We start from the raw sequence: 24,504 nt of genomic DNA, 5'->3' as shown, positions 1-24,504 counted from the left end.
AAACAATTATCTGTTGATGTCTGAGTGTCACAGAATCCCGTCAGTCCATGACGGCTCTGGACGAGCACCAAAAATATTGGACATGATGATTTTGGTGGACTCAGGGTAAGAATGCAAACCACAAATGGCAACGCTCTCGTCTGGATATGTGGTAGTGTCACTCTCTATGTACATGTTGTTCTCATAAACAAAGATGGAGGGTGAATTGGCTGAATATAGCCTTTTCCAGACTTCATACATTCACACACACATTCATTCGGTGTTCGTATGCAGCACGTTTTCTATCACACATTATTCATGCACTTAGTTTTGGGTAGTGTCTTTCCCTCGGAATGCTGACTGAAGGAGCCAGGGATTGAACCGCTGACCCTCTGGTACCACCTCCTCCTGACCCACAGCTGCCCACATGAATGAACAGCTGCTCCTCAAATGTAAAATCACATCGTCCTGATTGCTCCCTGGTGCAGTATAGGTCAAACACCCCACCTCCACCATGTTAGCAGAAGGGACAAGGACCAAACTAAAAAGCCAAAGTGAAGGATACAAAACATTTTCTCAAAGATTGTTATCTTTATCATACTAGGTTTTGTCCAAAAGTTCATGTCAATTATTTGATGCAAGGAAATGACGTGAAATATCATGATTGACCAATGTGTCATCAATCATTACTGCACAGACTCCGACTGAGCCAAGGTGGCAGAGCCTCTATTCGGGATATGATATTTTTATATATATATACTATTTCCCTTCATTATTTTTGTCTCTTGAAGCTCATCTGTCCATTGAATACATTAAATGGCAAACATTCTTTCTAGTGTATATCAGTAAAGAACCAAAACAACCTGTCACTTTTCAACAACTCTCAGGCTGCAGCAGTATATGGAGACTTATCCCAGCTTCTTGAAGGTGATAGCAGAATAGAGCGGGAGGCCAGTGCGCTGAAATCAAATTAGCATCACAATAAATCAGCAGTGGAGAGACAGCAGTCAGAGTAAAGGTGACGGAAGAAGGCCATGGATTTTCTGCCACAGAGGCGACTTGCTGTCAATCAGCCGCCTGGGGGAGTTCTGTATACGAAGAGCAAAACGACGGACACACACAGACACACACACACATGCATGTAATAAAGGCATACACACATTCTCACATGCACTCCTTCTTCCATGAATTGATTCCCTTAAAAAATAAGAAATCATTGACTGTGGCCAAGCTGACGGGGTGAGTTGACAGGACAGTGATCGATACTGATGTCAGGAGCTACAGGGAGAGCAGGACTCGCTAACACAAAGAAGGTTCCTTGTATTGAACATTGCACAGCACATGCACACATATTGAGAGAGACACACACACACACACACACACACACACACACACACACACACACACACACGCACACACGCACACGCATACCAGTTGGTAATTAGTCAGCCTGACACAAAATCCCATGGCAAGTGAGGACAGCTACAGCTGAATTAGACCAGGGAAGCTACTTCTACTGCAAACATACACACAGTCGCAGACTTACACACAGTCATTGGGGAGGGTCTCTGCACAGTACGAGGGCCTAATTAAGTCACAGACATAATTGGGAAATGGAGGGAGGGGGCTGTCAGTGTATGTGTGTGTGTTTATTTCAAAGAGACGTTCAATTCATCAGGGTAACACATCGTACGCACAAACACCAACAAAGGCGTCAGATGGAGAAGGAGAAAGGTAGGGTAGGGGGAAAGGACAGCAGGCCACAGAAGAACACATGCGTGGGGACACAAAGGCGTACACAGAGAGGATATGAGTCAAATCTGAAAAAAGAGGGCTGAGGTCATGGTGAGAGAGTGGGAGAACGAGGGATGCAGGGGGACTGGGAGAGGAGAGAACACCACATGAAAAATTAGGCGTCCTCGCAGACAGGCCTCAGACAACACAACACACTCCCAATGCAGGGGAGCCTTGGGGATACACTGGGAATTTTTGGGGTAATGCGGTCTGACGTGCCTCAGCTCTGTGGCCCCCTGACTGGCTGCTCTGATTGGGCCTGCGAGCCCACGGGGGTGAGGGGAGGGTCAAAGCGGAGGCTCCTGATTGGATGCTGTATTTCTGGAGGCAGACCTGCGAGATCGCAAAGCCTAAGTAGGTTCGTCCTCAGACTTAGGTCGAAGCAACTGAAACTACAGCATTTATCAGCAGCGGGGCGATAGCATGGTTTCATTTCAGCGCTAAAATTGGACTTAATCCTGCCTCCTCCTGTATCCACACAAAAAAACAAAGATTTTATCTCACAGCTAAATATTACTATTTCACTTCAGGCCGTCATATCATCAAAACATATTCTTGCTGGAGTGTATTGTCAAAGGAATCAGACGTTTACTCTGCAATAAAACACACTCTTTTGGGAATAAATTCATAACAACTCTAAGTGTTATCTCCACGAAAACACTTTCATGGAGTGGCATCCTTACGTATAGGCATCAGCTACTGTCATCATACATATTCACACAACATAAAAGCCCTCTAAGTAATTGTGACACTGTGTAAATGCAGTTATGTACGTCCGTCTTTTCAGGAATGCTCCCTGAGGATAAGCTTGAAAACCTGGATGCCACTTCTAAGATACTTTTTCTTATTATAAGAGAATACAGTAAATATGCATATACCTTGGTGTCCTTTCCCTTGCGTGTCCTTCGTCCTCACTAAATGATAATATCTTGCCAGCATGCATACATTCATAACCTCGGGCTCCATGCAGATTTGTAAAAAAGCCCCAGAAATGCTTACCAGCACAACCATCAAGCACATGGAGTGATATTAGTTTAACGCAGGTCATGATTAATTGAGAAGCGGAGAGACTCCGTGGCCCCGTTCTCGGGTTGCATTTAGATACAGACACACATCTCCTCGGTGTGGACCGCCCGTCCTTTGGTTGCAATGTCATGTATCATGCATTAGCTATCATATTAATCACCATAAAGATGACTCAAATATGATTAGATTTTTTTCCCCCTGTGCCTGATTTGGTGTTCCTCAGTGTGAATTTGAGGTCACCTCTCTTTACCAATCCCCCGGCAGGAGAGTGCACTCGTTAGGGGGCTATCCCTCACGTCTTCTTACATCGGGAATGTCTCTCTCTCTATTTCCCTCTCTGCCTCCGCTTTTCTCTTCTTCACAGATATGAATAGTGCTTTTATGGATGAGCCATCTAATGAAGGATCCATCTTCCGTGATTAACATTTTCCCAGACCCGCAAATCATCTGTGGGTTCAATTATCACTCAGAGGCCCACCTATTGTTCGGGTGGCATGCGCCTGCTAAGTGAAGGTTTATACCTTCAACATTGTGCATTAGCGCACATCAATTATGCAGGTGGCGGCAATTACATATTTATGTATTCTGATAATTACATTTTTAATACAGCAGATGTCAGCCTCATTCAAAGCAGTTAATGAAAATGAATGACAGCCATTTTACAGTGGGACGTTCATGCGGGCGAAGAAAATGCGCAGCGGAGAGTCGGTTTCGCTCAGATAGCTTTGGCTGCGTCGTGGATGAAAACGATGTCTCCTTTATTGATTAGGAGGACTTAAATAATATGAACTTGTAATTTCATTTTTTGTGATCATGACGAATTTGCATAATAATACATTAGCATCGCGCTACCAAATGGCAGCTATATATACACAAACCCCCCCCACCCCCCCTTACGAGCATGTGTTTTTCATTAATAGGGCGAGTGGAGCTGATTCGAGTGCAACACGCTGTGTACACTTTTTCATTTTTCACTCCACTGTGTCAGGTTATGAAAGCTGTAGGACAATCCAATCAGCTCCTCTGAGTTGTTGACTAATTCTGCAGCGCTCTTGCATAACCAGAAGTCGGCTGCTATAAGAGGAACAAAGTGGGGCAAAAGTTTGGAGGGAAGGACTCAGCAGAACCAGGGTCGACTTTCCTCAAGAGTAATAAAAAAAAATAAAAGTCTGTACTTAAATTCATGATGGCATTTCATCCAGCTACTGACATCTGAAAAGTGAGTCACCAGCTGTGAGTGGCATCCCCACAAAAGATGTCCAGGAGAGAAAGTGACAACGATTCAACTGCAATATTAATAAAAGATTATTTTTGGGGGAAACGTTGCATTTAATGTCCCGACATTCAGCGAAGAACTGACGATCAAATGGCCCCGAGCAAAGTGACTCCACACATTAATGTGGTGGTCACATCTTCCAGAAATATCTCTTGTTTCAGTCACCCGCCATGAGGAATAAAATAAAGTCAGCGCACACGAGTGAGCGTCATCACAAGTCGTAGCCTCTGTGCACTTTCCTCTGACACGCTTCCTGCTTTAAACTCCGCTGTCCTGTGTCATCATCACGGCAAATGTACTTGTATACCAAGTACTTCCTGCACCCCAAGGTGTGTGAATTATTTGGTGGCCATTAGGAGCAGTGCCGTGTTGTTGGATTCTTGTCATCAGCGAGGACACTTCTGAGATCCACTCTAAATGCAGATTTCATGAAGCATTTGACAAGTGAAAGGAGACTAGCCAGTGGGAAATAACCTCAACTATAATCAAATAAAAACACAAGAGGGCTTCAGTTCCACTTAGCTCCCTGACAGGTGAGCTGGGCACTGCTATGTGGACTCAATATCAATCCTCGGTCGACTGTTGGAGGATACGACAGAGTAAATCTGTTTGTGCTCATTGTGCTTGATTACTGAGAATATTGTTTATGATCATAAAAGGGTTTTATTGTGCATTTTTCTGACTGCGAAATACCTCAAATTAGAGAAAACACTTGAATTAAAAATTAAGCCAGACGGCGCCAGTATAAAAAACTGAAGCATTAAGCTGGTGGCATATTTCTTTGGATTACAGCATGTTGTTTTGTCTTGATCTTCCACTCTTTTCTTATGCGTGTTACTTTTATAAAGTACAAAGTCTTTTCTTGACAGATGATCAGATGTTGTGAAAACAGAAATATCTGTGAAGCTTATTGGCTATGAAGTGCAAAATTGAATGTGACTCTCCTGGGTGCAGGCCAACACTTCTGTCTGGGCTTCGTGAAGTTTGTGGAGCTCGTGCATCACATGGACTTGGCAGAGGAGGGTCCCACACAGACAGAGAAAACTGAGGAAATTAGTGTAATGGTAATGAGGCATGCGGGGGCCGTCGTGACATCCACAGACTTTGTTGGCTTCTTTTCTCTCTCCAGTGTCAGTGCCTTGTGGTTGACTTGTTTTGATTGCTGGCAAAGTTAAGGGCATATGTAAATGATTACTGTTCGATACCTGCCAGCACTCGCAGGGAAACCGGGCCTCGGCATGAGCTGCAGTGCATTTCTGTCCATCAACCACAGACGATGCTCTAAATTGAAAATCCAATACTCGTTTATGGAGCTCCAGATATTGCGATTAATTAAATTTTGGTCATGCCGTCAGTCTTTCGTCTCCTTTCTCCGCTGGTGATTCATGGGGTGGAAAAGCGGAGTCCATCTTCCTTACTCTTTCTCGTTTGCTCATTCTCCACCCAGAGCTTTCTCGCTGGAGGACAGGAAAGATTCCAGAATGAAAGAGATGTCGGGGAAAAAAGCTGAAAAATGACAGGCTGGTGTCAAAACAATTCACCCGCGATAATATTTGTGCAAAAGAGCTTTAACGCGGTGACAGAAATGCACATGCAATATTCATGAGATAGATCTCAGGAGCTTCTCGGATGGGTTTCATGTGCGAGCTGGTGATTGACTGGCTTATAAGTGTCTTGGTCATCAATTGAGCAACACTGACAAGGACAAAAAGGACATTCAACAAAGGCGTGAAACGTGAAAGAATGCCAATCCTCGCTGTGAGGTAAAGCGCCGCGCCAGTTATCCCGTTATCCGCGTTATTTGACGAGTACGCTAATACTCTGGGATGAAGAACGCCGTGTAAACAAACAACTCATTAAACGTGAAACTAATTTTCGATCACAAAATTAATCAAAACCTGCAAATAGTTGTGATTGATAATCCACAGACACGATGGCTCCTGAAAAATCCCTCTCCCTTGTGTCTCCGTGGTGAAGCTCCACTGCAACCTGTTGCCTTGGAGACAGAGGCTCCAAAACTGTAGAATTCAGGCGGCAATAAGACAGCAGATGATGTTTCATCTGATCTCTGTTAATTGAAAGACGTACCAAAGCTGTGTTTGTTTCCCGACTCACTGAGGCGTAATTGTTCACCACCTGGACGCTTTGAGAAGTAAGAAGCTTATCCTATCGTACAAACACGACGCCGGCCGCCGCTTTACATGTCATCGTCTGCAGCCATGTGACAACCCGATAACTGTTCGAAAGCAACACCTTGGACGTAATTTCAATTACATTTAACAAGAAGATTGTGAACTGGGGCCAAATCCACTTAGGGAAGGTAGAGGAAGTCTTTATCTAAGCTACTGTACCGCTAGAAATTAAGTAAAGCAAATTGCAACTGGTTATTATCTTCTAATTAAGTCAGTATTGACTCCCCCTCTCCTCCAGCATCATCACAACCAGAAAAATTAGGTTCTTATGCCTCGGTACTGTACCAAAAAATATATTGTTGTAATTTAAGGTCATGTGTTATTTGAATATCAGAAGATAAGTCTGTCACCTGCGTTAAAATGAGGAATGTGGAGCGCCTTGTTAAGTTATAACTAAAACTCCTCAAAGCCTAAAATTATGACTTTACTCTTGAAATTTCACAAATTATCTATTCAATCTACATCTTCCACAGCGTTATGATACTGAGTCTTCCCAGGAAGTGATGTGTTGGCTCTCTCCACTGGGGGAAACAAGCAGGAAATTGATGGATGAGTGGGCTGGAGCCATTTCCCAAATCACGACCTGAGAATCTTAAAAGCAAGGGGGATGAGAAAAGGACGGGACTACGCTGGTATCAATCTGCCTGCCGCCTGCCCCTGACGGATGGCCTGAACCACTATCCATAATTACCTGCTTGTTAACAGCAGAGAGAACACAGCGGACCAAGGGAGGAAGTCCCTCCGCTCATTTCAGACTCTGTTATGCCCCTCGTCTTGCTGCAGATACAGTTGTGGGAAGCCCCTCGAATGTTTCAACTGTCCTGTTTGGCAAAGTAGGCATCAGTCATCAAACTTTGGCTTACGGACAACCTTGCTACGATCAATGTAATGGAGTGGCGGCCAGCAGCTCTGGACTGACCACAGATTGATGCTGGTGTGTTGATTAATGACAGGGCACACCCGCCCAGGTTAGTGGAGGCCTGACAGCTTTATTGATAAATTAAACACATGGCCACATGAAAAACATAAATCTCTCAACTCCTCTCCTCGCTGTTTTCTCTCCAGCCTTGAGTATTCCTCGGAGCTAATCTGAAGTGTAGGTTACTGTCACCTCAGAAACGATTCAGACTGTGTTTGTTTTATTGGCTTCCACAAATACAGGTTTGAGATTAGAATTCGGAGCCAAGTCTGCATTGTAAAAAGATAACTCACTAAATGAAACTTGTTGTTGAAGTGGGACGGTGAGTTCACTTCAGTTCACTGGAAACCAATGTAAACTAAAAATAAAATGCAAAATAGTCAAATCAGGTTCATATTTATATTATTTTCAGGTTCAAGTCGGGTTTGGTCAAGTAGGCTGAGCTATCAACTTGATTTTCTACACCTCACATGGCTGCAATCGGGGAAAAAATCAGGCTCGGACGCAAAAACACAATACCTGTCGGGTTTGGGTCAGGCTCAGTCAGTCGTCCCTCAGGTCTGGACACAGAACCGCACTGATTTTTGAGGGCAAATCTGATCAGGTTTGTTGCTGTAAATTAGTGGTGGAACTGCCGATGTAGGTCACACAAACCCCTTTAACATCCACCATGGTTATTTGATCAGAGTTAACAAAGCTGATCAAATAATGAGCCAACTCGAGCACGAGGGAAACAAGTCTTAAATCAAGGGCCTAGACCCAATCCATCAGGGATCTGAGCAGGACGAGGGGAGGCGAGTCAAAGGAAATTAAATCAAAGGGAACAACACAAGGACCAACATAGAGAGATAATGTCCACATGCCCCCCCCACACCACACACGCACTCACACACACACAGCTCTTCTCACATTCCCCTCCGTCGTCTTTCCTACCCGACAGATGGATGCACTTTTGAAGAGGAGTCCGAGGAAACTTTTAATGAACAAGAAGCTGGCTGAGGGGCTTTTTGAATTATCTCATGGTCGATAAGCACCCCACAGCGCAAATGGCACCGCGAAGGGCTTTGGTCAGATAAACAGCATCTTTTCAGAAGGAGAACAGAGGAGGGAGCTGACACTCGAGGAGAGATTAGCGGAGTGTCTTTTCAGGGCTTGTCAGGCCCATTGGACAGGAATTGAAACTGTGAAAGGGAGCTCTGAGAAGAATAGCCGCAGCCATGACAAAAAAAAGTCTAACTTCAAAGATTTTATTTGTTTGCCTTCGTCTTTTAAATATGTGAGATGCCATGGTTTCTGGGTAATTAAAAATTATGTAATTACAAATTGAATTGAAAAAAACAACAACTTGAAATGGTAGATATTTTTCAATCAGGGAAATTTTCCATCCCAGATATAAAGTGAAAAAACCTCATAGGTTTCATCCATTGATTGCACTGTAAAAACAAAAAAACTGAAACCAATTAGTTAAATTGATTTAACTAATTATATTTAGTTGAATTTGTTCAACAGTTGAAGTGATATGGCTGCAAAACACAAAAGTTTCATTTTTGCACAATTCTACTATGCATAACCTGCACCACAGGTTATTTACCATAAATATGACCTTTCCCTAATCCCATCTGTGCAATACTTAAAAATAGAATCATCCAATATAGTTTGTTAGTATAGCATACAGGGCTTAATTCTTCCTGAGTGATAGCTGACTGCAAAGATGGACAATGCATCTCCACTTCCTCTAACTATCCAGATATGTATTTACAGAACACTGCTATAGTGTAATGGAAAATAAACCAAACACATGCGAAATAGAAATCAGACAGAAAAGTGAGTCAACACCGTACATGATCTGCATTTGGTTGATGATCAAAGCTCGTGGCCTCTGACCTTTAGAGAGCACTGTCACAATCTCTTTTTGATATCCTCAGATCAATTAAGGGCTCCCACGGGGAGCGCGGCAATCGCACCAAGGTTAGACATCAAAGGTGGGGGGTGATTGATTAGACGGTGACCAGCCACGCAAAACAAACAAAGAGGAATGATGAATTCCCCGGTGTCACAACCCAGCGGGACCGAAATACATTTACACTCACACAGGCCGGCTACGCACATCAGCAGGATGTGTACACGAGGGGAGAAGGAAGAAAGGAACAAAAGAAAATGAGGCTTTCAGTGTTCCCTGTATCAATACCTGTTCTAATTCTACACTCTCATACACACAAACATGTAGTCCTGCCAATATTTTAATATCACAGGCAGATGACTTGCAAAGGAGCTTATTAAACTGTTTACGATGAGACGTTGTGTGCAGCGATTAAAAATGCACGCCATCATTACTGTTGAGGACAACCTGGCTCTGTAAGTCATCAAAGAACATGTGTAATACATCCAATGATTTCCTCACAGTCCTAAATATGTTTATGGGAGACCATTCATCAGCGTTAGCGATTGTTAAAAAATGCAGTAAAAATAAAAAATACATAGCGACGTGCTGTTCGAGTGAATTATGGATGAGATGTTTGGCGGCAGAGGAGCGCCGTGGCATTTCTCACAGCGTCAGTGCGAGGGCGTCAATCTAAATTTTCTGCAGCCTGCGCCTTTAAATCAGATGTGCCATCGTTTACTGCAGTGCAGATGAGAAGTCAAGTCATTAAAGCCACCAATAGTACGCTTCATTGACCCCAGCAGTATTAATGAGATCAACCTGTATGCCTAATGGACAGCCTCCCAATGGGGACCAGACTAAGTTTGATCCCAGCAAGACCAGTATAATTGTCTCTGTGTGTGTTGGCTGGGAAGGTAAGTGGTGGGCCCGCAGAGACTCTCCTTCAGCATTCTTACAGGGCTTTAAAATCTTTATTGACCTGTGAAGGTGAATGTTTTAATGACCTCTCATAAGCAGGGAGGTACACTATGTGGTTAATGTGGTAAATGGGATGCAGCGTTAATTGTGCTGAGCTCTGCACATTCAGTCAGGTGAGAGGATGTGCACTGATAATCCTGGAGGAGGAAGTGCTTTTCACACAGAGGTTGAAGATTGGGAAGCTAAACATGTCGTTACGCGATACCTCGAGGATCTCAAGTATCAATTTTAGGGCAGAATTGACGACGAATTTAGAGACGTATGAAGGTTTTGCGAAGTCAAAATGATGCAAAGGACTGAGGAAAATTACACCCTCCCTCTTCTTGTTTTCATTTCCCCAAAGAGTCCGCTCCATGCTCCTCCTTGAGTAGCGAACATAAACTGTCAGCGCGGATTTGCAATTTTACCAAACAAACTTCCATTGCCACGTAAAGCCCGTTAGGCCCAATCAATGCCAACAGACTGACACCCGCAGATGAATCTGTTAGAAAAATCCCTTAGCCCAGAGAATAGGCGAGCCGAGAGTGCCTTGGCATTTCTAAGGAGCTATCCGTCATTATGATCTGAGCACATGCCAGAAACAGATGATATACAAACATAATACCATTTGCCGGAGCTTATCAAGCACGAAATATAATTTTTCAGGATGGCAGGGGGAGAAAATAGCAAAGAATGCATCTCTCTGGATCATTTCCAATTTTTTTAAAAGTGATTTGTTTTGTTAATGGGCAGAGAGTAATGGCATGTGGTGGTTAAATCAAAATGATGTAAGCTGGGATCATCTAAATATGAATGACTTTTATGGTCTATGTCGAATGTTTTACCAGAACACACACTCATGCAGGAATCAATCAGGGGAACCTTGAATAACAACATGAAGACGAATCTGGGATGTTATTTACTAATGTAAATACTATTCAAGTGTAAACATGTTCATTTGGAATGGGCTGTTTTCTTGGCTTGTGGTGAGGCTGGTTGCAGGTTTCTGTCTGAAGCTGCAAAAGTGACCTGGAGTAACTGAGCTGCAGCAAGTGAAGAGCGACTCAGTCCACAGATCCGAACTGCAGAGTTAGTTGTTAGTTAGTTGTATCGAACGCACTGTTGTTGTGACTGACAACCTCACTAACATTGACGAGTCCGAGCCGCTACTGCTACACAGCACTGGTAACCTGAAATAGAATGAGTTGCACCAAATTCAACTTCCTTGGGCCCTCGACAAAACACATACCAGTGTGTGAGGCCATGAGAGAAACGATAATCGAGATATGTGAGCCAAAGACAGACAGAGATTACTAGAATTATTGGATAGATATTGTCCAAACACAAGTAGTTCATTTCAAAAACGTCCACGTATTTGGACAGAAGCACATGATGAAACATATTTTGTCTGTGGCTGTTTTTGAAAACAATCATTTTCTCCTAAACCCAAAGTGCAAATCTGATGCTATTCAGGTCGGAGCCAAATAGCGTGAAAGACATTCAAGAGTCCTTCAGATCTGTGCTGGTGCTGCCCCTGTGGATTTAGTGGGTCAAGGGGAGCTGGGCACAGCAGGATGGCATGAGCACTGTGGGAAGAGTGCAGGGTACCAGACAAGGTCTGACGAAGGGCAGCTTTTGATTAAGACTTTTCTACTACACTGCTTATTTGGGATCTCCACCTTTCCTCTGCTGTTTTAATACAGCAAGGTTAGAAGTATTGGCAACCCTGTTAGGTTTTAGCTGCGGGTCAAGAGCAGGTGCAGATGAATTGCACCACACTCTGTTGGTAGCTTCTGTGAAAAATCAAGGTAATTAAGGCTTATCTGGATGGTTTGTTAGTGGATTTGTGGGATACATATTTCACCTGGATGACAGGTTGTGTGTGTGTGTGTGTGTGGAGCATGGAGTGATTTATGGGGGAAATCGGGTCATCCCTGAAGGAAAAAATAGGAATCACGTCAAACACATGAAACAAATTATAAACAGTGTTGAAGTTTAAGCATCCTAATCGGTTCTCTTCCCTTTCAGCGTAAACGTGTTGCATTACGTTATAAATTTAAAGAGCAAAGCAACCATGAAATATTTAAAAGCACGAGGGGAAAATCCCACACCCGTTTGATTTTCGAAACTTCAAAAATCAAACATATATTAATAGATAAATTAGCATTGCACAGCATATTAGCAATAAAAACCTCATCGGCAAAGTCTTCCTATGAAGGAGTAAGGCCTATAAAGTCACTTTTTCAACACTGACTATGCAGAAGCAGAATTCCGCTCTGTAGACTGAACACCATGGCTACAGAAATGTTGAAAGAATCTCACAATGTTAAAGACACAAAAAAATAAATAATACCACACCAGAATAACTTCCCACTAATCCATAGAAATCGGTTGGGGGTTTTTCGTGTAACCTTGCTAAATAACACAATATCATGCATCTTATGTTATTAACAATCATTTAAGGTTTTATCTACATCTGTGTGATGTGGGGGGGGGGGGGTAACTCTGGCTCAGATGCGCTAACAGATGATACCTGAACTCTACTGGAGAGGAATGGAGGCGCTGATGCCCAGTCAGGGCTCAGCAAGGCAGGCTGATGGACCACCGCATGGGGACACAGGCAGCCACCCAAGCATGGCTGACAGGGGGGAGAGAGGAGGAGATGAGGAGGAGATAAGGGAGTTTGTATAGAAGGGAGAAAAAAGAGAATGGGAAAACCAGAAGAGACAAGGGAGAGAGGAGGTGCTGTAGTGTGAGAGGGCCCATGTAAGACAAGTCATGGTCATTTACCTCTCTGTGCTACAGTAACACGAGAAGGTGAAAGGGAAAAGATGGTGAGGGTAAGAAACAGCAGCACAGGCTGCGGAGGACGACTGTTTCTACATCACGAAAAACACAAACAAATCGATTCATACATTAAGGGTCTAAATATGCCTCCAATCATTGATATGTCATTGCAACGTTTATTTTTTCAGCTTGATCCATGTCCCATCCACTAACATGGAGGATTTACAGCAGCCCACCAGATGGCAATGGAGACACTTCGGTCGTCTCCCTGACTGCGGAACTAAAACAATCCGAAGCTTGTTTTATACCAGAGAACCAAACCAATAAAATGAGCAGAAGTCAATAAAACCATAGATATCTACAGTTAACCAGGAAATATCAGGAGGGTATTTAACACAGCGCACTGGCTCCGCTCCTCATTCCCAATCACTTCGGCAGCTCTGGGACCAGGACAGACACTTGGCACTGAGCAGGTGGCATCTTAAAACGTGGTATGCTTGGACATCGGCCTGATCAGGCAACCGTGGAGTTTACGGCTGTAGTGTGGCGTGGCCTGGAGCTGAGAGCGCGAGCCCTTAGCCAACAAGGGCTGAGACGGAGATGTGGCAGGAAGCATTAAAGGGGCTTTCGAGATAGAAAACCTTGTTCAGGAAAATCCTGTGACAAATGGAAAGAGTCCTCAGCTGTTATTGTGTCGAAAAAGACATCATTTGTGTTAGCGGCACTGCTCAGTCCTCAGCAGCAGTGTAAGTGTTTGGATTATGTGCTGATGAAACCAGAAAAACAGCAAAAACAGGAGTGTAGTATATATAGTAAATGATATCAGAAGTAAAACTTTCTGTAGTACCTCTGCATGCGTCAGTCCTGTACTCTTCCACAGGCAGTACAAACTACATTTCCAACCATTGAGAAACTTAGAAGTATTTCTGGTCTCTATCCGAACCCCCCCGCAGGAAATGTCTACACACAGCTCCAACTTTCAACGGAGAGAATCAGATAAAAAAAATAACTTCTCTGGATTTTTTCCCTCCAGAAATTTTCCCTGGAAATTACTCAAACGAGGCATCAGAACACAGGCAAATATTGATTAACATATCAATGCGTCTACAAACAGAGAGGGCCGAGCAACGACTTCTAGCTTCAAGGTGCTGCTTTCTCTGTGAGTTTGGAAGCAGCGAAAACAATGCATCAATTCCCCAAATTTGCTGGTCCACCGGATAAACTTTGCTTGAGAGCAATGTTAACAAAGGGCGGAGGCACACTCGTCATTTGTATTTCAAGCAGTTTATGTCACAGGGGAACATGACGCAGGCGGGCAACTGTAACTTCAAGTATATGAATAAAAACTGAAAAGTTTGTCCTCTGGGCATTATATTTTCTCAAAGTTTCTTGTGTAGGTTGGATGTAGAACTGCCATCTATAAAGCTGATTTCCTTGCATAATACTGTCAGCACACATCCGCCCTTGACTTGTGCACGTCTTCCACTCGTCTGTAACATACAAACAAACCTACAGGCAGCTTTTGTTGCTCTGAAAGCCGCTTCCGTGTATAACTCTCAGGTGTGTGCGTCACTAACAGTACGCCCACGAGTTTCACTGCAGGGGATGGACGGACGGGGGGACAGATGGAGAGGAACAGAGCTGACATTTTGATTAAGGTGCACACAAATTTTATTTGCAGTTTCAAAATGTCTCCTCCGTATTTCCCACCGGACGTTTGAGGTTGGACAGGACAGGTATTCTGTCCCAACTTCAGCTGTCAGGCATCGATCCTCCCTAGATTACACATCAGGTGCGGCCGCAGTTCACAGCAAGACAAGTGTTATAAATTATGGAGCAGCCAACAGATGGAGACTGCATCTCCGGGGCGGATATGCAATGTACCTAATGGTAGAATTCAATGTACATTTTACACTCATGTAAAGGTCAATGGCATCCAAGGCGTGGGGCTGGGAAACTATTGACCTTGTGTAAATATCAGCTTGAATGGGATTATTCAAAATGTGGGTCTTTGTCTGCTGCTGGTTTACTAAAGCAAAGTGGTAATGTCGCTGAAGCCACATTAGCAGTGTTCCATGTTACCCAGCTCCATCAAACACTGCATTTCGTCATTTGAACATGATTCACAGCTAAATGAATGTGTTTGTTTCCATTTTCTCTGGGCAAACAATTTACGCTCTATTAGGCTCCTGAATAAACCCCTGAGTGTGGCTGCAGAGGTGGAAAATGGGAAGTGGGCCCCTGCAAACATGCCAACTCTGCACTCTGTGAACCCACCATGCCTCAAATAGCCAATTATCTTTTGTCATATTTACTGACTGACCCATTGCTGATCATTCTGATTAAATAGGAATATCTATTCCCTACGTTTATATTTCCTTCTCCATTCTTATGACGCCCGTGCCCACTCAAATTGAACAAATGTAAGTGAGACATGCAGACTGCAAATGACAATCTTGTCAGATGAGAATCACCTTTGCACTGTATCTGAGAAAAAGATAAATCAGGGCACAAATTCGATTCTTGCACATGCATACGAAAACTGCTCCGCTGTATTCCGGTTGGGCCACACGTGAGTGAGTAACCATGTTTTGCAGGAGTAAAGTGGAAAGTCATAAACCATAAATCACCAGTCAGATTTATTCACATGGGGACAAAGTCAGTGATTTATCTGCAGTGAGATGTGCCACATCTTGGATTGGAGCGTGTCTTTGTGTGTGAATGTGTGCTATGCCTGGGTGCAGTTCTTTATAGGTTCAAGGTGGGTTAATTCTGTTTGCTTGCCAGCCAGGAAATGAAACTGTGCACCGGTAGCTGTGGCAAAGGGCCACTTCCTGTTTACCCATAATCCTCTACCAAAGACTTAACCTGATGTGCTGGGTGTCTCTTTTATAATTCCATAACCGTGGGCTGCCTGCTCCTCTTAAGCTGTGCCCTCTAGTATGAGCCTGAGAGGATGAGAAAGCCCATCTCTTCACTGCTCAGTCTAAATCTGACAGTCTCTCTTTGCCTTGCAGGGTGAGGAGGGGACATTTTTTTCTCCAATCTTCCCAGAGGGAGATGGGTGAGTGCCATGCTCACAGCATATAAGAGGATCACATGGCGATGCTGAGGAGTTGGCCATTTCATGGCAACTCTCTGTCGTGACAGATGGGCAGTGTGCTATTGCCATAGCCTAGAGTTTAAGAACCCAAGCTGCTTACTGAATAAGTGAGAGGGACGGGGTGAGTGATGGCGGGTGGCGCTACTGCAGGATGAAAAAATAAGAAGCGGAGCGATGAAGAGAGACATAAAGAATGGACGAGACGCACAAAGTAAGACATGAATACTGCAGCTTGACAAAGGGTAGAAAATAGTGTTGGTACAGAAAGCACAGCATTGAAAGTACTTATTCTAAGCAAGATGAAGAGAATGCAACATCCCATGACGAGAAACACTTGAAAAAGAAGATGCAGAGGAATGAAAAAGACGGAGTGGAGACCGCTGAAGCATGTGAAGAGAAAAGAGACAGAAAATACTGTACACCCAATCATAGAGACAGCCTGGTGGGAAGCGTCTACATACAGTGTGAGCACCAAATTTGTTTCCCACAGGGAGTTCATCTGCTGCTGGAGAGAAGCACAGACAACCTTCTGGACACTTTTCTAATGAAGAACAATGATCCGACTTCTTTTCTTATTGACAAACAATCTGATGGGAGGAGGCCCTGGAAGCAGAAGGAAGAAAATATGTTGTGTGGTGTACCAAATGAAAACGTTCAGTAGTGGCAGACGTATTCCGTTCCTTTATATTTAGTTCTTATGCATTTATGTATATGTGTGTTACTGATGTAACAAGTCTTGTGCAGCATTTGACTCCTCTAGCTTTTTCATATTGTGCTACTTTTCCCACTGGGCGATAAACACGTGACAATGCCAGCGATAACGATTAGCACGGACATTTTACAAGAAAGCGACGTGTCGGCTTGATATCTGCGGAGCACTGACTTTGATCTGAGACTAGAAGTATATGTTCAGTGTTTCCTGTTAATTACACAGACTGCAGCTGCTCGGACCAAAGTCTAATTTGTTCTACCATAGTTTTAAAACGATCTGCAAAACTTCTTAAGTTAAAATAAAATATGTCTCAGTGTTCTGCACCATTGCATTATTCTAGAGCTGTGTGTAGCTCTCTTTCTCTGCCCCTCTCTTCCTCACTGACTTTTCTTTAACAGTCAGAGAAATCCCAGCAGTGATGACAGTGGATCACCTAAAAAACAACAACATTGAGTTTTTAAAGCACTCGGCATAACACATGCCCTGTCTGTGTGCCTGTCATGATGCTGCCACCTTTATTTGGCATAAACCTGACAAACGCTCCCCAAGAGGCGCTTTTGCTTTTCGTTTTGATGCCAAAGTCTCTGCCCGGGTCATTCAACAACTCTCCTTGTCCCGTGGTGAACCCCCTCTAACCTCTGTGTGATTATCTGTTGCTGCGTAGGGCAGAAACTTATAATATAATATAAATCATAATCAAATCATCAAAGCCTCCGACCCAAGAATTGAATTTGACAAGTATTTTACAAATTGGAGTTTACTATTATGTGTGGACGTTATCACAGAGGAGCAAAATTAACCACATGGGTTTATGTCTATGGGTATGCTGTGTGATTGATGTGTGCCTGGTGCACTGGTGACACTGTAATGGAGTAAAATAACAATATATAGGTCTGAAATGTATTTAAGTAGAACAAAGTAGAATTAATAAAAACACACAGAGTACTATGACCTCAAAGTTGTAGAAATCGTACAGAACTTGAAACTTAAATTGACTTTTACTCAGTCACTTTCCACCGCTGAAAATTCTACATTTACTCAAAACAAATATGTATAGTCCTTTTTTGTTTGCGTCCCTGCAGCACTGTGACTTCCTGCTGACATTTACAAGATGTATCCAACTCTATTTACATTCCATTTACATTAAAAGTGTAAAAGTCATTCAACTGTCGGATCATCAATTATGTACCTGGTCCTCATGTTTGACAACTATCATCGCAAGGCGAGAAGTGATAACTCTGGTTAACACTGATAAATGACTGGAGCGAAGTAGAGGAAAAGCTGAATAACCGGTATTGGTTGTTTCTCTGTTAGAGAGAATATGTGGCGAGCCTGAGAATTTGCTTAGTTTAAACTAAGGGGGAGTGATACCACTTGAATCATCAGTATCTGAGCTTCACTGTGGTCATAAGCAGTAATGGGATGTCTCTCAACCAACAGCAATGTTTGCTCAGAACAAATTTTTGTATAATTGCTGGGATACTACGCAATCGTGGAGACAGCTCTGGGACATGTGATCTCTTTACGACTCTTAATTAGGTACTTTGGTGATTGTGATGTCATTGATGAGAATATATTAGGAGAAGTATAATTTGATCGTAAAGCAGGGTTGGGAAATGAGAAATAAAATGTTACTCTTCCCTTGAAACCAAGTTTCTTTTAATAGCTGTGAACACCTCAAGTTAAACAACTAGTCTACGTACATGTGACACTGATGGGAAAACACAGGATATTATGAATGCAAATGGAATAGTTATGATTAATCAATACAAATAATGCTGCTGTTTAAATGTTCATGTATCAGAAATGCCTGATATTTAGAGAAATGAAAATCCAACACGTCTACACATTCCACTGTGAAGTTTATTTTTATAGATCCTAACTTTTCAGCGTTTCAGGCCCAACTTTATATCAACAAAAGAGGACCCTCTCTTCTCCAGTTGTTTGTGTGAAGTTGGTGCAGGTGGAGGCAGCCCTGAGTCATTTTGGGATTGTTGACATGTGTAGTGGGCGTCTGTATTTGTGCGTGCACACAGTCAACAACGGGGTGTTCGCGGTTGCTGACAAGGCCGAGGAAAGGCTCCAGATTCAGGCAATTATTTTGTAAAGCTGAGGTGTGATCCTAGCAAGCCTCTGCAGGCCTCTGGAGCTCTGACATAATCAATACGTCTAAAGTAGAAATCAAATCCCAGCAAACTGAGACACTCACACACACTTCCACCTCAGTGTGCATCCACTTCTGATACAGCACAGTCAGATTAGGGGCTCTCCCAGAGGAGCGGTGGAGAGTTTCGCTCAGCTCCAAAGACACACACTTAAATAAATACATATACATATGTATTCACTCCTTTACACTCACGCACACACACACACACACACACTAGAACACACACACAGAGAGACTTCCCCGTCCCCTGCAGGGCAGCTGGCTTTCTTCAGCCTCCAATTTATTGTGAATTACCAGCTGTCCCGCCAGCGGCCCCTGTGAACGCTGAAAGTGATCCTCTCTACTTCTCTTTATTTATAAACTGCTTCCTTCCAGATTTGGTGTGCGACTAAAAAAATAAAAACACTCAACAACAAGCCAGGAGAGAGTCATGACTCTGCAACACAATCGGAAACGTAACTAAACACCGCGTTTCAAGACTCCCCCCTCCGTCCATCTGTTTTGTCACAATTAAGCGAGAAAGTAAGGAAGCGAGAAAGCAAGAGCAACAGAATAAGAGCAGAGAGGAGATGAAGCACGCAACCTTCATATGCTCCCTATGCATTGCAAATCATGCTTACATTATGCGGCCATCATCTTTTATGCAAAGTATTTGAGTGCTGCAACAGTGTCTCATACATATTCATGCAGCAGGAGGAACATGGCACCTGTCTGCAGACCGGCTGGTTACGTTAAATCTTGGCGTTAATATAGAGCATATGCAGAGAGGGCAGGATGATTATATGCATGGGCAGATGAGATGCTTTTTTTAAGGGTGAGGCTTCAGAAATTAGTCACAAGTGACAGTACTCAACATTCTTGTGTCTGTTTTCTTTCTTACTGTTTGTGTAAATATGTCCATGCAGGTCATACAAGGTTTTGCTCCCATGTTTCAATACCTACTCAGTGGGTTTACTTATTAGCTTTAGATTTCATGGGGAAAATAGAAACACACATTTGCATGGATAGATATACATCCAGCATGTGTGCTCACTTTGAATGTAGGAGTACACTAGAAAAAGTAGGGCTTTGTCAGAGTTGAATCAAATTTAGTGGTAGTGAATCACTCTAAGCTAATGCGTGCTACTTCTTGTCGACACTAGAGGCCAAACAAAATGCAGATTTACTGAGTGTAGATGCCCCACCTCTGAGTAGAAGGCACAAGATAACGTCATCTCAGAGCCTGAGCGGGCGAGGCCTCTCTTCCTCTGGGCAGCTGCCTCTGTCTCACTCAGACTCCTCCTGGGTCCTGGTCTGCAGCAGACTGTACCCGTCATAGACATCTTCACCGAGCAGACAGGATGACTTGATTCCACCCCGGAGAGCAGCTTGAGAGCGAGGAGTGAGCTCAATCTGCAACTGAACACAGACAAATACTCAACTTAGACGAATAGCAGTCGACTGAGGAACTACATTAATCAAATCTTTGACTTTCAAACATGAAACAAAAGGGGTTTGGGTGGGCAGTCAGTCAGTCAATATGCCAGTGGGAAGAGCAGTCAGACAGAGGTCAAGCCTGTCAGGGTCCGATCACACCGACAAGAGCGTTTGAGGCTCGTCACCGCCATGACAGAATCAAACTGTGTCAGCATGAGGGCAACAGGCTGCCTCTGTCATCATGTGCTCCACTAGAGCCAAGCTGCAGGGCCACAAACTTCCCTTTGGGGGTGTCACACTGATGGACCACAGTTTTGACTCTTATTACATCAAAGTGTGCAGCCTGAGCATGGACAGTTTATATCAGAGACGTGGTATAAGAGCTCACATCAACAGGTTACAGTTCATGAATGAGAAATAAACTCCATATGGTCACATGAAATATCTACACACCTCTTCCCAGGCTTATCTTAGTAGTCTGCACTGTGTGGGTGTTTATATGATGGGGGAAATATCCAAGCATATGTACCTGGGTCTGAAAAGGTGAATATCGACAAATTGGTATAAATAAATAAACAAGCAGAAACATGAAAGCCACGTTTCTTCTATGGCTGCGGTCTGAATTTAGATTAATGCTTGAGGGGAACTAAGACAGAGACGGACGAGGTCTTTTATGGAAAGACTCACAAGCAGAAACAAATCAACACACGTATGCACTTGGAGATTCACACAGAAATCCCTGTGCACTCACACCACTGAGCAAAACAATGGCTAATTAAAAGCAACACTCAACAAGCTGGACAATGAAAATTGGAAGGACATCCCGCACCCCTCCCCTCCCTTCAGCGGCACTCCGCTCCTCTTGCTTTTGAAAGGCGTCTCTGCAAGTTTCAGGGTGTAATTATCCCTCCGTGCTAAAGTAGACATTTGTGAAGACATTCTGCTACTCTTACAGCGATCCTATTAAGACAGGTAATTAAAGGCGGCGGCAAAGGAAAATTGGCTGAGGACTGCATATTGAAAAGAGCCTCCAATATGGGCAATAAATCTCCTGCCTGTCTGTCTTTAGGGCGCTTTGTTTGAGTGCATTACTCCGGTGCCTCTTGTTGGCTGAGGCCTGAGAGAAGCATATGCTGACAGGAAGGGGGACGGAGAGGGTGGCCAAGTGGCGGCCATTTTGTCGGTGACCTACTTCTGTTTTAATGAATAGAGGGAACGAGGAGGATGTGAGTGGGGTCTGAGGGTGCCGTGCCAAAGGAAGCCATTTGTCCTCGCTGTGCCTTCGGTTTGTAGTGTGGTAGAGATATTTGAGAGCGGCAGGTGAAAGCAATGCTTTTAGATTACACTGATTCTGATTTGTTTCATTCACACGTCAGCTACGCTGAAAAAGGCATTCATCATAAGCACTTGATTAGCCCTCTCCACAGTGAATGAGCCAAGTTGGCGCCTCTGTCACACCAAATGATGTTTATAACCCTAATCATATTAGGGTGTTCCGATGAATGTTTTCATCACCTAACGCCTTCTGAAAGCTTGCGGCGCTCAAACCGCTGATGAGAGCAGGCGTCATCAATTGATTGAACATTGAAGTGGGGAAAAGAGGGATCGGCTTGAAATCAGGGGGGCTTGGCACAACATGAACAGGCCATTGATAAACTAAGATGACACTGGAAGAGGGGAAGGCACATAAACTATAAATGGAAACAATCGATAGCACGTAACATTCTGGGATGAGGGGTCATGAGAGGAAGCACAGTCTAACTCAGATTGCTACCGAGGTATGTAAGTGCCAATTCAATACCTGCAGCTATCGAGGGCTCATAAGAAACTGAGGAGCTGCAGCTCTGCATCAGAGCCTGGATTGGATTCTTATTTAGAGCACAGAGAACTTCTCTGAATTTAATATGGACAAATGACCCTCATTATTTTCTTCAGTAGTGAATACCAGTTACTGGAGTCGGGCTTTCAGGAAGGAAATCTGATTCTGGAAGACTCTCTCTCTCCTCCCTCCTTCACTGTCTGTTATACACAAGAGAGCACAGCCTGGAGAATACAGGGATGCACACTTCAATTTAGAAAGCATGAATAAACAATGGGGTTTCCATGTGCTGCAGAAATTTCCCCTGGCGACGTTCACTCACACACTCTATATGCGATGCACTCGCACACATGTGGAGCTCACGCTCGCTCTGTGGGACACAGACACTGATACAGACGTTCGGTCTCATAAACACTGACGTGATGCGAGAGGGCTCTGCACACACACAATATCTCGAATCCCTAACTTTCCTGCTCAGGGATACTCTGACACATTTAAAGCAACATGAAAAAAGAAATGTTGGCTGGATTTCATTCACGGACACACACACCCACACACACACACCCACACGCAACACAACCACATTGTTTTATGGGTGGTGATAGGGAGCACAAAATTACTTGCTCACAGCAGAATACAGTGTCACAGTGAAAACTGCTGTGAACACAAATTTGGATAATGGTCATATACACACACACACACAGATACACAAATACACACACACAGATACACAGATTGAAAGAACACCACTGCAGAGATCTTCGTTTCCATCTATGTGAAGCAGACTTTCCTTAAGAGAGCACTGAGATGGAATCAAACTGTTCCTGCAATAAAGCCCTCCCTCTGTGCACAAATTAGGATAAAAGAATCAGCATGAGTTAGAAATCCCTGTTTGGTGCATGAGTGTGTGTGTGATAGAAGTCTACTGTACCTCTTTGTATGGGATTTGCGTTCTTGAGAGAATGTGTGGGGGTGTGTGTGTTTGTATGTGTGTGTGTGTGCCCCCTCGCTCTTGGTCCCTTTAATTCCGTGAGCTAAGATAATGAGAATTTTATCTGCAGCTCCTCTGAGGCGTGGGGCTCTGATTGAATGGGAGCAGAGTGTAACGGATGAGACAAGCGATAGTGGGCTGGCTAGGTTACACTCAGGCAGGCGAACGCATTGCCGGCGTGCTCTGTGGGGAAACGTGGATGGTGTGTTTGTGCCAGCGCTGGGGGAGGTAATGGAATGTGTGCTGTGTACCTGTGACAAAATGGGAGCCCCTTGGGTTGTGAAGGATGCCATGGCTGCGACGATAATAATGCTCGCTGTGTGTCTGAAAATAGGACACGGAGCAACACTGCACTATGCGGTAGTAAACCTTCAGAATGTTTACTTAATTATTCAAGCAGTAAAGCAGAAAATAAGCCATCGTAAGATTCTCTGTGTGTGTGAATGTTTGTTTTACGGAAAGAGACTGAAACTCAGTGTATTTCTCCACCAAGGCCCAATAGTCTTGCTGCAACACATTTCATACACTCATAGATATCAGTCCCTTAAATATGCCAAGATCATCAGATACTAAAATATCAAAAAATACCTCAAAGAAAGTGAAAAGAAATCCGAGATCTGCCCCTAAACTTAATGGGTTCTTTCGTAATCCTATCACTAAGTTACGTGAACATCTGCTGAGTAGTAAAGTTGTTTTTTTGTCAGCGTAATCCTGCTGACAAAAAAACTAACAAACCAACAGACGGGGGCAAACACAATCTCTTTAGCGGAGGTAACTATATCTTCATCCACGTTCCTTTCTTCCAGTCATGATGAATAATAATTTCCCCCTGAAGTGATCTCCTTAATGACACACCCGATAAGTCTGATGTCTGATCCAGTTTTGCAGCCAGCAGAGAGAGAGAGAGAGAGAGAGAGAGAGAGAGAGAGAGAGAGAGCCATAAGGTAAAAATTAATGAGATTAATCAAATTAATTAAATTGTACTACTTCCTCTAAATGTGGAAAGCTGCCTCAGTGAGAGCTGTTACAGTCAGCGCTGCTCCGTGTCTCCAGTGAAACCGTTTTTATGAGAACATTCAACAGATTTATATTGAACAAACTGTAATCCTTAAATCACGTCCAGCTTAATTGGCCACCATCGCTTTTTTTTTTTTTTTAAATCCATGACCCAGAAAAAGATGTTCGTACAGTAAAATACATTTTACCTGCTCGTCTAATTGTAGAGACGAGGATAAGAGGAGATGCTTTGGCTAAAAATAAGCCGGCGGCTGCTAGCCAGGATGCAAATGATACGATTATGTAAAGTGGGATTGTCAAAATGCATATTTACTGGTGAAAAAGAGTGGACTGTCAGTAAAAGAAGAAACACACCTCTAACTTTCAAATCCAACGTTGGGTTTTGTACTAAATAACAACCTCTTTCTGCAGCACAAGAAAAAAACAAGTTTAAAGTGCACATTCACTGGCATATGTTATTTTTTATG

The 24,504-nt window shown here is 43.5% G+C and overlaps 1 long non-coding RNA gene across 2 annotated transcripts in view; it reads right to left on the bottom strand.

Moving 5' to 3' along the window:
* Positions 1 to 24,504, bottom strand: part of LOC109632768 (uncharacterized) — a 194,325-nt gene that overhangs the window by 62,884 nt on the left and 106,937 nt on the right. For both annotated transcript variants that reach the window (XR_011240229.1, XR_002202955.2), the window contains exon 4: positions 19,979 to 20,192. This is a non-coding gene — a long non-coding RNA (uncharacterized lncRNA). The remainder of the gene's footprint in view (positions 1 to 19,978; positions 20,193 to 24,504) is intronic.

Source organism: Paralichthys olivaceus, chromosome 23, assembly GCF_024713975.1.
Source record: "Paralichthys olivaceus isolate ysfri-2021 chromosome 23, ASM2471397v2, whole genome shotgun sequence".
In the NCBI taxonomy this organism is placed as follows: domain Eukaryota; kingdom Metazoa; phylum Chordata; class Actinopteri; order Pleuronectiformes; family Paralichthyidae; genus Paralichthys; species Paralichthys olivaceus.
The sequence above is the reverse complement of the archived record's forward strand: the minus strand, read 5'-3'. Positions and strand labels throughout refer to the sequence as shown.